The sequence below is a fragment of the Lepus europaeus genome, chromosome 9 (genome assembly GCF_033115175.1).
Source record: "Lepus europaeus isolate LE1 chromosome 9, mLepTim1.pri, whole genome shotgun sequence".
Classification (NCBI taxonomy): Eukaryota; Metazoa; Chordata; class Mammalia; order Lagomorpha; family Leporidae; genus Lepus; species Lepus europaeus.
The window spans coordinates 45,766,233-45,778,239 of record NC_084835.1 but is presented as its reverse complement, the minus strand read 5'-3'; the positions used below and the strand labels follow the sequence as shown (position 1 = coordinate 45,778,239).

Sequence of the window (12,007 nt, the reverse complement as noted above, 5' to 3'; positions counted from 1 at the left end):
ACCTGTGACAAAATTACAAACTGTGGTTAGCGTAGAACACTTACAAGTGGTTTTGCAGAGCCCTTCACGTGGAGGAGCTGAGCTTGCAAAGAGGTGAGGCACCCACTTTTCTTCTTGCACCTGGCAGCAGGGGTGGGTGGCACTAGAAGGAAGTTCCAGAAGTCAGGGGTTGAGGATAGCACCTTGCAGATGTTATGTGAGCTGGCTTGTGCAGCACAGGGCGGCCTCTGCCAGGCTGATGGACCAGGACGAGTCTGTTCCAGCCCTCAGCGCGCTGGTATCTCCGATGCCTCTCACCCCAGCAGAGATGCATAATTGCTGTTACGTTAGCTGGAAATCATTCCGGTTTTTTTTTTTTTTTTAACCTGTTAGATTATAGTTTTGAGCAACTGAGATTTCTCCTAGCTTTTTTTGTTTTTTCACTTGAAAGAAAATATAGGGATAGTTCAGGAACTAGTGCAGCCACTCAGCAAGTAGCTGTTGGAGCCTCCTGTGTGACAGTCATCATGCTGTGGACGATTGGAGAGAGTGCAGAAGCAGGCCCTGCTCTGGTGGAGCTGGCCTCTTGGTGGAGGGAAGCAGAGAGAGTGAGCAAAAGTCCAACAAAGAAGAACATAAGCAGTGTACAGGATGTACCCGGGAAAGCCTCTTGGGAGAGAAGCCTTTTGATTTAAGATCTAAAGGTTAAGACGGAGCCCCACCTATGAAGGCGGTCAGAGGAAGAGCCTTGTAGGCAGGGGGACTGACGAGGCCCAAACCTCAGAGGTGGGCACGTGTGAGTGTGTATGAGCAACAGAAAGACCCCAGGGCTCCAGGTGTGACTGGGGTGGGGCTGGGGGCAGCTGGGTTGTCAGCAGGGCCCTGTGTCCCATGGAACGGGCTGGGTTTTCTTCTGAGATTGGTGTAAAGCAGCCGAGGCGGGGCCTGTCCAGGACTTCTGTTGTTGTCCTGATAGCAGGGCCTCCCTGGGAGAGAGGTCAAGGTCCTGGTCCCCTGAGGTTGGGCGAAGAAGCCTGGACGATGCCACCCCTGGGACCGGCTCCACCCAGCCTGCATAGAGAAGACCCTCTGCTGGGGTAGGGGCTGAGCTGCTGGGCTCAGGGGCCCTGGGCTGGAAGCAGCAGGCTGAGGATCGGGGCAGCAGCAGCATCAGCAGCAGACTGAGGATCGGGGCAGCAGCAGCATCGCCTGGCAGCTCGTTAGGAATTCGCATCTTCTGGTCTCTCCATACCCTTGGGGAATCAGAAGAGCTATTTTAAGTTGGGGCCTGCTGCGTGTTAGAAGGTGCCCACTAGGTGGTTGTGATGAGATGGGAGTTGGGGAACCCTGCTGTCGGCTCCCAGCACCAGCAAGGATGCAGGAGTTGAGTTCTCCAAGTTCACTGGTGTTGCAGGCAATGAAAGGTTAGGGCCATGCCTGATGCAGCACTGGTGCTGGTTTCCTTATGGGTTTATAAGTGAGACAGAATAGACAAGAATGACTGTTTTTTTTTTTTTCTTTTGCAGGATTACCACCGTGTTTATGAAGGCAGAGGGGGCTGGGTGTATGTGAGAAGGGCTAGTGCCTTGTGTCTCTTGCTACTATTTTCCCAGATAATTTGGAAAAGTGATTTTTGGTATGAATAACTCCCCGCTTTCTCCCTGTCAGTGGTAGAAAAACAAGTGTTTTGTTTTAAGTTACACCATTGAGACGCTTTATGGAGTGTAATAGCATTCTTTTATTTTTGTATTACTCAATATATTTGGCCGCCTTTTCCACTTGGAAGTCCTTACACTCCCAAGCTCTGTTTTTCAAGTTATCCTAGAAGGCAGAAGATTGATTCTGTCAAGACTTGGTATTTGTGCTGGCTCGTGTCTGTTTGGACCAACAGCGCCATTGGGAAAGCCCAAGACTGTTCCCTTCTCCTGCCAGCCCCATCTACCTGGTGGACTCCTTTTCACCTTTGGTTTAATGGCTTCAATGTCATTTCTTCCTTGACCTCTGTGCTTAGGTCAAATCTCTGTGTTGATCATTCCCAGGTGCTTTAGTTGGTGTTCCCTGGTAGGCTGCGGCTTCATGAGGCCAGAGACCTCGCTTGCTTCAACTTCAGGCTCTCCTCTGCCACAACCATGGTGGCTGGCACGTGGTAAGGACAGAGAAAGTCACTGTTCCATGAATGTGTTCCTGAAGAATTGATTTCCTGCCGCTCTGTTTAATAACAAGTGGTTCGTGGAAGACAAGAGACTAAGGCATGGTCCTAAAGAGTGAAGGTGGGAGAAGGGGAGGCAAAGCCAGGAATAGTATTGATTAAGGTGGGTCCTGATGAAGTATAAACCATCGTAGTCAGCATGTGCTGCACTTGCTGCTGTGACAGCCCACACCTTTCAGTAGCTTCACACATCAGAGGCATACGCTGTGTTCCCTTCATGTCGGAGCACAGCTGTTCACTCATGGATCCTGTACTGGGGCCTCCGGGATCACTGGGAAGAGGCACAGGGAGCACTGTCGTCTTTGCATCAGGCTTGGAAGTGGTGCCTGTTGCTTCTGGCCACATCCCATTGTCCTGACGTCAGTCACACGGTCATAGCTGTCAGGGAAATGGAGCAGTATAGCCTTCCAGTGTACCCAGGAAGAAGACCATGAGATGGGGTCAGTTCCCTTGTGTTTAGACTTAGCTGCTGAGGTGTGATCGGAACGAAGCACAGCACCTGCCGTGTCTATAGCCTGCTCCCCAATAAGCACCCTCTTTCCGCTAGAGTCCTGCAAGAACGCTCGCCCGCAAGAACACTTAATGTTTGCATGCCAGGAGGAGAGTGTCTTTCGTTTAAATCCCAACAAAGAGCTCGTCTTCTTCTTCCTCTGCGGGATTCAGCGGGCTGGATTGAGGAGGAGCAGCTGTAGCTTGCAGTGCGTCCACATCAGATCACGTGCTCCCCCCGGGTGGTGACTCCAAGTCCATGCATTCTTCTGGTCCATGCATTGTGGCTCGCGTCTCGCAGGATCTGTGTGTGTTCTGCAGTTGGCACCATTGTGCTCGTCTGCTCCTGGAGTTGACCGCTCTGGGGGAAAGAGGTCCAGGGTGATGCTGAGGACGAACTGGAGCTTTCTTGCTTCTCACTGCTCTGGGCTCGGTGAGGACTGTGGGCCAATTTGGATGTCTTCAGGAGAGGGATGAAGTTGCTTTGCGGACTTAAATTTTTGGTTTACTAATCTCAGTTTATTTTCATGCAGAAAAATGATATGAGGAATTGTTCGGAACACATGAAGTATGTTTACCTTATAATGCACTTCTAAAACAACAAAAGGAAAAGAAGGAAAAATACCCTGGTTTTCCCGCTGAATCCTTGAGCGTGGTGGCCCCCAGGAGAGGAGCTGAAACCTTCACCTGTCTTGAGTCTTGCTCCCCACCAATGTTAGGGCCCTGCACAAAGAAGGCGCCGTGGAAAGCTTGGTGGGGCCGGTGGAGTTCTGCTGTTAAGCCTGAGGCCAGGAAGGCTGTGGGGGCCAGACCACGCAGGGGCCTGTAGGTCACGGGACAGCTTTTGGTTTCTAGAGTGCTGGGGAGCCATTGAGAGAATGCAGGCAGGGGGTGAATTCAGGATGAGAGGGAGGATCAGTGATGAACGATGATCGCGTGTATCATGTGTTTTTTGGCTGTTGGGGAAGAGCCGCCAGGGAGAGCGTGAGTGCGAAGGCAGCATGGCGCCCTTCTCCCAGCTGACAGTGAGGGCTCCTCCCTCCTGCACAGAAGCTGCCTGTCAATCAGGAGCTTACCAGCCCAGCTTCAAAGCAGGCAGTGCATTTGGGGTAAATATTTATGAAATGCCAAGCTTCGTGATCAAGATGTATTTTGTTTTTAATGAGCAAATGACTCAGAATTGTTTGAAGTTATTAAAAGATAAATTATTGTGTGCCATCATGGAAAAAGGAAAGAGAAGAAAGTGTAATTTTGCATCCAGCAATTTATTTACAGCTATAATCCGCAAGCAATCAACCTCTTTAAACAAAATTATTTAATTCCTTTTAAAGGCTGGAAGTATAAAAATTTAATTTATTTATGGAATCTCATTAAGAGGACTTCTAAAAAGTAAGGTGGTCGCCTCAGTTGCTTCAAGGAATGTTAATTGAGAGCACAGGATACCATAAACACTATGGGCAGTCAGAAACCATTAATACGTGAGTGTAAGTGAGCAACAAGTCACTTCTAGATTGTATACCTAATACTTTAGAAGTTACTTTGTTTTAGAAAATCTAGAAAGTGCAAAAATTGTAAATCTCATCCCTCTAGGGCAAACACTAAATTTCATGTTTTCTGTTATTGCCTGGTGCATCGTTTTATTTATTTTTAAAATACATTTATTGGATAAGCAGAGGGAGGGAGAGAAATAGAGAGAGAGAGAGGGAGGAAGAGAAAGAGAGGGAGAGAGAGCTTGATCTCCCATCTGCTGGTTCATTCCCCCCAAATGCCTACAACAGACAGGACTGAGCCAAGCCAAAGTCGGGCAGTCCATGTCTTCCACCTGGGTGGCAGGAGCTCAACTACTTGAGCCTTCACCACTGGCCCTAAGGGTCTGCATTTGCAGGAAACTTGGAGTTGGGTTTCAGGGCCTGGATTGGCGCTTAGGTACTCTGATGGGGACATATGACTAGACTGAACACCCACTCTGCACATATTTTTATATAGTTTAGAATTACTAAAGATACAGTTGTCTGTGTTATTTATTTCAGGGCACATCACAACAAGCATTTGCATGTATTTCCCCATCCCCGGTTTCAGTTTTAGTGACTGCATTTTCCTGTGTCAGACAGGACTCAAATTTTCTTGCATTTGTTCTGTTTTGATTGACATTTTAGGTAAAACAAGATTCCGAAAATTTAACCGTTGTAAGTCTGAAATCATCTTGTACATCAGCTGTTAAAATAAAACATTACTGGGGAACTGAGACTTTAAAAAAAAAAATCCATGTGTATATGTCTCAGAGCTTTGCCACCACCCCCGCCCCAAAAGAAGAAAACCAGATTTTTCTTACAATAACTTAACAGTCTTGAGGAATAGTGGGGAATGGATTTGATACTTTACTTCTGACATATTCAGTCACTGGACACATAGCTCCTACCCTGAAACTGGTTAACAAAGAACATCCTCCAAATCTAAGAGAGCTGTTTAACTCTAACTTAGGGAGACTTCATGCCTGATTGTAAAACTAATGATGGATGTCATTTCTGACTTCCTGGCATTCACTCTTCCTATGGCATTTAACATATCTCTATGTTATTTATATTGCTTTCCAAAAAAAAAAAAAAAAAGTCCATAATGGAAGGTCACTTTAAGTCCTTAAGGTAACCGTTACCTATGTTAACCTTAACACAGGGGCCTGCTCTACTGACTGAGGAAAAGCTTCCAGTTTTTCTTCTGTTGCAAATATGACTGGGATTTTGCCCAGAAATGCACTGGAAGCCTGGAAGCTGTTTCTGTGGGGGCATGGGCCCGTGGGAAGGTGGCAGGACTTAGGGGAAGAAGTGACCGTGGTGGAAGCTGGGTGCTGCCAGCTGTTGTCATTTGAATCTTTGGCAAATGGAAGCTCCTCCCCCTTCATATCAGTTACCCATTCGTGGCGGTCCGACCTTCCGAGTGCAAATCCTCCCCAGGGCCCATTTCATGCAGGAAAACTCTTAATGTGCTAAGACTCTGCAAACCCTTCCAATTTTCCAAAGCCCACACTGGCAAACAATGGCCCTCAGGCCACATGTGGCCCAGTGCCTGTCTTTGTAAATAAAGTTTTATTGCAACACAACCACATGCATTTGTTTATGCATTGTGTGTGGCTGTTTTTTCCTACTACAATGGCAGAGTTGAGTAGTTAAATAGAAAGCTTATGGCTGCAAAGCCTGAAATGTTCCCTTGGTTTTCCTTTATAGGAACAGTTGATCAATCTCTGTTCTAAATTATAACTAAAATATAGTAAAATGCCTCATGTGTGTTCGCCACTATCCCATTCTATAAAAATGTGTACAACATTGATTACCCAACAGTTAATATAGGTTTAGCATACATTTTGTTTTCTTTGAAATGTGACCTTTTTGTTTTCGCCACCAAGAACATCTGAAACACATTCCCTTTGGTCCTTGCTGGCTTTTCAAAACCTCTGTGGAAGTTCCCGACATTCTACCCATTGTATTGCAATTTGACACTTTGCCCTCACACGTTTTTTTGTTGTAAATGTTGTGTTAAATTTGGAGGATGTTAGATTTGTCACTTTTAAGTAGCATCCAAAAATGTTTTAACTTAGAAATATCTATTTTCCATAAATTTTGGATATTAAAAACCAATTAGGGGCTGGTGCTGTGGCATAGTGGGCTAAGCCTCGGCCTGCAGTGCCAGCATCCCTTATGGGCACCAGTTCGAGTCCCAGCTGCTCCTCTTCTGATCCAGCTCTCTGCTATGAGGTGGGAAGGCAGTAGAAGATGACCCAAGTCCTTGAGCCTCTGCACCCGTGTGGGAGACCTGGAAGAAGCTCCTGGCACCTGGCTTTGGATCAGCGCAGCTCTGACCATTGAGGCCATTTGGAGAGTGAACCAGCAGATGGAAGACATTTCTCTCTGCCTCTGCCTCTCCTTCTCTGTAACTTCACCCACCTTTCAAGTAAAATAAATAATTCTTTAAAAACCAGTTAGGCAGTTAGCAAGGGAAATGTCAACTGGATCAATGTGCTTTGGTACTTGCTTGTACTTTACTTCTTAGAGGGTCAGTAGTATCATCTGTAAAATGGGAGTCAAACTTACTCACTGGGCTACATGAAGATGAAATAAGGGAAGACTTGCCTGACACACTCAGGAAAATCTTCAGCTGTTTCTTTCCCCTTTTCCACCCTGAGCGTACTTAAAGGAATGGATGGACACCAGGCAGAAATACCTTCTGGAATATTTCCAATTCCACAGCATTTTACTGACCCAGGTTTGCCCAGAGACTATCAGAAAGTCCCACACGTTTGAGTGAGAGTATTAGAAGCTGTAACAACAACAACAACAACAAAACCACAGAGGCTTAGCCCAGTGCAGGTGTACCCACTGTAGGTGTATCTCTTAGGCAGTTCAAAGCTGGCAGTGGTTTATGGGGACAGGAATGGTAGTGGTTCCGTGCTATATGTGCTCTTCCCAGAACTGGAGTTCGCTGGTCCAGTGGGTCCTCTATCTCAGAAAGCAGGAATTGTCCTCTCGGTGTACAATCAAAGAGGAAGAGAGGGTGTTAGGGTGGTGCCTGAGGCCTCAGGATCCCAGTAGAAGAAGCAGATACCCACTTCCGACTATTTGACCAGAACTTGGCCACACAAGGCCCCACCCAGCCACACAGGATGCTAGGAGATGCAGTCTAACCAGGTGCCTAGGAAGAAGAAATGCACGTGGTGGGCATGTACCCAGCCTCTGCCACAGACAGAACGTACTTTGTAGAGAGATTGTGGGGGCAGGTGCTTAGCACACACCAGCTGCCCAAGGTGCCGATTATCTAAGAACCTGTCTCCAACAGGTGCCCATGAAGTAGCAGTGCTCAGAGGTGCTCATGATGGTTGGGAACCATTTATCTGGTACTTGGTGAAGTATATTTTAAAAATTAGCCTGCAGTCTGAATCTGCCTCCCACATGTTGTGTGCCATTTAGGCATTTTGGCATTCTAAAATTACAGATCTATCTCTAGCGAGTAAGTTTAGAAATACATACTTAAGAAACATTGCATGCGGCATGCAATGACATTTTCGTTCCCAAAGTGATCTACATGGACTCGTATTTATTTTGCTTTCTTTATAAAATCAGAACTCACACACAGTATTGAGGAGAATTCTTCATCCGGATGGCAGATCGAGCGTTTGTTGAAATAGTAGCACTGTTATTTAATTCAAATTGAACCTCTTATAATGAACCACCCTGGGAGTATTTTTCTAACACCTCTAATAGATCTGAGCACACTTTTTTTTTTAAAAAAAGTTATTTAGTTCAAATTATGATTATATGAATATTTTAGGATTATAATCACCATTAGATGAAGGACAAAATTTATCATACCAAAATAGGAAATTAATTTAAAGTAGAAAGAACTTGATTACAAGGTTTAGTAAGACTCCAAACAAAATGTATAAGAGCATGCTAAAGAACCCTTTAAAGAAACAACAGTACAGTTTTACATTCAGTTTGAAAGGATACACCTGCACTTATTAATGTTTATGAGGATCATATTTGAGACAGTTTAATCAAAGATCAATCTTTTCTAAGGCTGAAAGAGCACATGAAAGCAGACTGTTTGGTTCTTCCATGGAAAAATTCACTTAAAGTCTTCCCTTGCTCTCGCAAAGTTAATGAAGTTTATTTGAAATAGAAGTTGCTCTTGACCGTGTAGATCCAGGGCTCTCAGTTCAGAAGTCAAGCCCGTCCCTGGACATGTGTGATTAAAAATATTCCTTGCCTGGTACTCGTGGCATTTCCTGCTGCCTGTCACTTCGTCCTTGACCGCGTTGGAGTCAGAAAGCGAGTTGACCAGGTTGGTTTTCCCAAGCAGCCGTCCCTTATTTTTCTGTGGTGCTTCTTTGTTATGTGCGAGTTCACATTTGCTATTCATGAAACACATTTTAATCAGTGACCATATCAGACAAATGGAAGCTAAGCACTGGTTAGTATGTTGAAAATAAACATGAGGGTTCTCATTAATGTCGCTGTCTGAATAATTAGTTGAGCATCGAGTCCTGAGCCGCAGTGAGAGCAGGTTGGCTTCTCCCTGGAACGACAGGCTGACAGCCCTGTCTTGGAGCGCGGTCATTAGTGTGGCCCGCCGTCAATGTCACATTACTGTGTCACATTAGTGTCCCCTTAGCCGAGAAGCCAGACCTACAAATTATCCTCCCACAAACTGTATTTGTGAAACCTGCGATCAAGTGTGAGCAGATTATTAGCACGGCTCATAAATTAACTAGTTTACAGGCTTATAACATTTTACAAGTAGATAATAAAGGGCCGAAAAGTTTTCCATTCGCTCTGCCCTGATGTGAAGGCTGGGATGTGCTGACTTCCATGCGAGGAGTCCACCGCGAGCAGTTTTTGTGAAGAGCAGCACACACAGACCGGGGTGTCGGAAGCAGTGTTCACAAATGCAGACTCTGAGCGGGAGGAAGTGGAAGTCCACTGTAGACAATGTCATTAACTTTGTTATCTCATTACTCTGATGAGCCGCTGACAGTGGTCCCCTCTCCCGGGGTGGCAGTTGTTCATTAATGAGTTCACCAATTAACTTTGAACAATTACAGCCTTTGCTGCCTGAAATTATCCTAAAAAAGTATATTTGATGCATTCTTATCAGAGTCCTAAGCTGCCTTGTTTCAGAGGAATAATGCCAACACAGCACATCGTATGTGAATGAAGATTTTGAAGCCATGGTACATAAGCAAACAGGGTAGGGACACGAGACAACCAACACCTAGAAAGCACACCGTGGACAACTATGGCCTCAATGTATCTCGGATCTACGAGAGACACCCTCTGGAAGTACCATCTCTTAACTCTCTCCTGAGCTCTGGTAGACAGACGGACAGCGCACGGAGTTTCTGGAGAGATGTGACTATTCAAATCAGAAAACGTCACAGAGCGCCTCCTCAGCTTCAGCTGCTCCGTGTGATTGGGTTTGGAGGCTTGCACGCTCACAGCGTAGTGACTGGCTGTTGAAAGAGAACCACACACATCCTGCAGTGCATGCTGTCACCTCTGTCTGTGGTTGCGTTGTCTGATGTGAGAGAGTCCCTTCTGTAATCCCAAGGGCCTTCTCGGTGGCATTATCTTCTCAAGGATCTGTACAGAAAAGAGCGGGCCTGGGAAACCTTGCTGCCAACAGCGTCGCGCAAAACCTTTCTGAAAGTGCTTGGGGGATGAGTTGACTTGTTCACCAGCAACTTGAACTTACTCGGAATTAGGTTTGGTAAATGGTCTACTAATAACCTGACTCGGGCAGGAAGGCGTGCAGCCCTAGCACGTGCAGTGCTGTGACCATGAGGAGGCCAGGGTAAATCTGCATCTCACAGGCAGCTGCAGGGGGCGGGGCTGACAGGAGAGAGCTTGTCCATTTATTGATTTGGGGGTGGGGAGAGGCATGTGTGCGTGCAGGCGTGTGTACATGTGTGTGTCCCCTGCTGCTTCTATGGGATGCACTGGGAGAGGCTAAAAGACCAAAACGTAACGTCATCATCGGGCCTCCTGGGGCTTCACACCCTTATTTCTCACAGTGTGTTCAAATTATGAGAACTCAGCCTAAGAAATAGGGCATTATGCCAAGTTCAAGGACACTAAGTGAGTGGTAGTGCCGTCAAGACTGGGAGTTTTTATCCTTCTACTGTAATTCTGTACTGAACTCGGGTTATAACGCACTAGGCCGAGTGCTGGGTCTAGAAGGGAAGGGACAAGATTGCACTTGGACACATGACTCTGTGCTGAGGTTCAGTGTGGCGTGCAGCCGGGAAGGCCAAGGCTCGTGCCTCTGTATCTTCTGTGTAGCATCGCAGCCTGCAGATTGTCTTAACCTCGCCTTTTCTTTTTGCTTTCAGTGTCTCTCGGTGTGTTGCGGTCCTGTGGCATTATGCATGCCCCCTACCTGTGACTCCAGGTTTTTTATGGCTCTGAGACACATTACAAGTTCAGGGTAAGTGGCAACCACCACCAACACCGTATACGGCCCAAAAATTGCCCTCCACCTGGGCAGGTGATGCAGTAGTTGGTGATCCCATGGCAAACAGTGGCTGATCTCATTAACAGGCAGCACTTCTGGAAGCTCTTGGGCATCTCGTGTATATGTTGCTCCCTGCGCCCCCCGTCACTGGCTTTGCATTTTAAGAAGAGTCCATAACTTGATCTTGTTGGCAGGGAGGTGACCTAGGCAGGGTTGGTAGACTCTCGGTATGCTCACCTTCTTGGCTGTGCGGTCTCTCTTGCAACCAGCCAGCTCTGCTCTCGTAGCACAGAAGTAGCCATGTCCAGTGCACACACCAACAGGTGTGACTGTGCCCCTGGGAGCCCTTGTTCACGGACAAGGGCCATGAGCCATATTCAACGTGAAGGCCGCCTGTAACCTTGTTGCATCAAAGCAGGGGGAGGAACCTGTAACCCGGACACCTCTCTGGGTTGCCAGTGGCTCTGTCTCCGAGCAGTCCGTCTCTCTGGAAGAAGCAGCCATAAAATACACTCCTGCCTTGCATACCTTGCAGGGCATAGCTGTGAGGTTGAAACAAGATAAAATGTACTTGAAAACGCTTTGAACGTTTGCACACGCACACGCACGGCTCCGTATAGTCATTCTGGCTCACTTCGAGGAGTGTGCCTTCTTCACCCTTTTAATCACATTGGGCTTTCATGAGCTAAATGAGTGTGGGGAAAAGCGCGTTTATTTTCTGAGTAATGTGGTTTGTCTGCCGGTTCCTTCTCTTTTACAGTTGATGGACAAGCTGTTGAAATGTCTTTTTAGTATCAAATATGGATGAAGGGATATACGGGGTAGATTATGGCAGGCTAAAGATCAAATGCCAATGAAGAGCGATTAAATTTCCTTTAATCATCAGAATCTGAGCGTGCTTTAAGATCTTCCACCTTTAATACAGGCCTTAATAAATAATAATGCTTTGGATGTCTACAAGTATGTTTGAATTTCACAAGTCGTGCATGTCAAAACATAGAGACAGGTTAGGCAAACACGCTGCCCCAGACCAGCAGTGCTCATTAAGGGAAAAAGTCAGACCCAAACAAACAGCTTTGGGAATAGAGGAGGAATCAAATCCCGATCCACGAATTTTCTAGGTTTTTTATTTTTCTTCCTGAAATTCATCGTGTAAACGTGTTTTCCTATCCTTCTATCAGATAAGAGCAATTTTCTAGTAACAGATAACGACTGCCCAAAAGAGTTACTTGAATGTCTCTCTCAAAAAGACATCTGGCGAGAGCGGCATGCCTTCCTTCTCTTTCACCTGTTCAGTGGTGTTGCTGCATTCTCAAGGTCACGGCGTGG

General features: G+C 46.4%; 1 protein-coding gene across 4 annotated transcripts in view; it reads left to right on the top strand.

Moving 5' to 3' along the window:
* Window positions 1–12,007, top strand: part of FOXP1 (forkhead box P1) — a 625,834-nt gene that overhangs the window by 213,887 nt on the left and 399,940 nt on the right. For all 4 annotated transcript variants that reach the window (XM_062201264.1, XM_062201263.1, XM_062201262.1 and 1 more), the window contains exon 3: window positions 10,557–10,651. The gene's annotated coding sequence lies outside the window, so the exon portion shown is untranslated. The remainder of the gene's footprint in view (window positions 1–10,556; window positions 10,652–12,007) is intronic.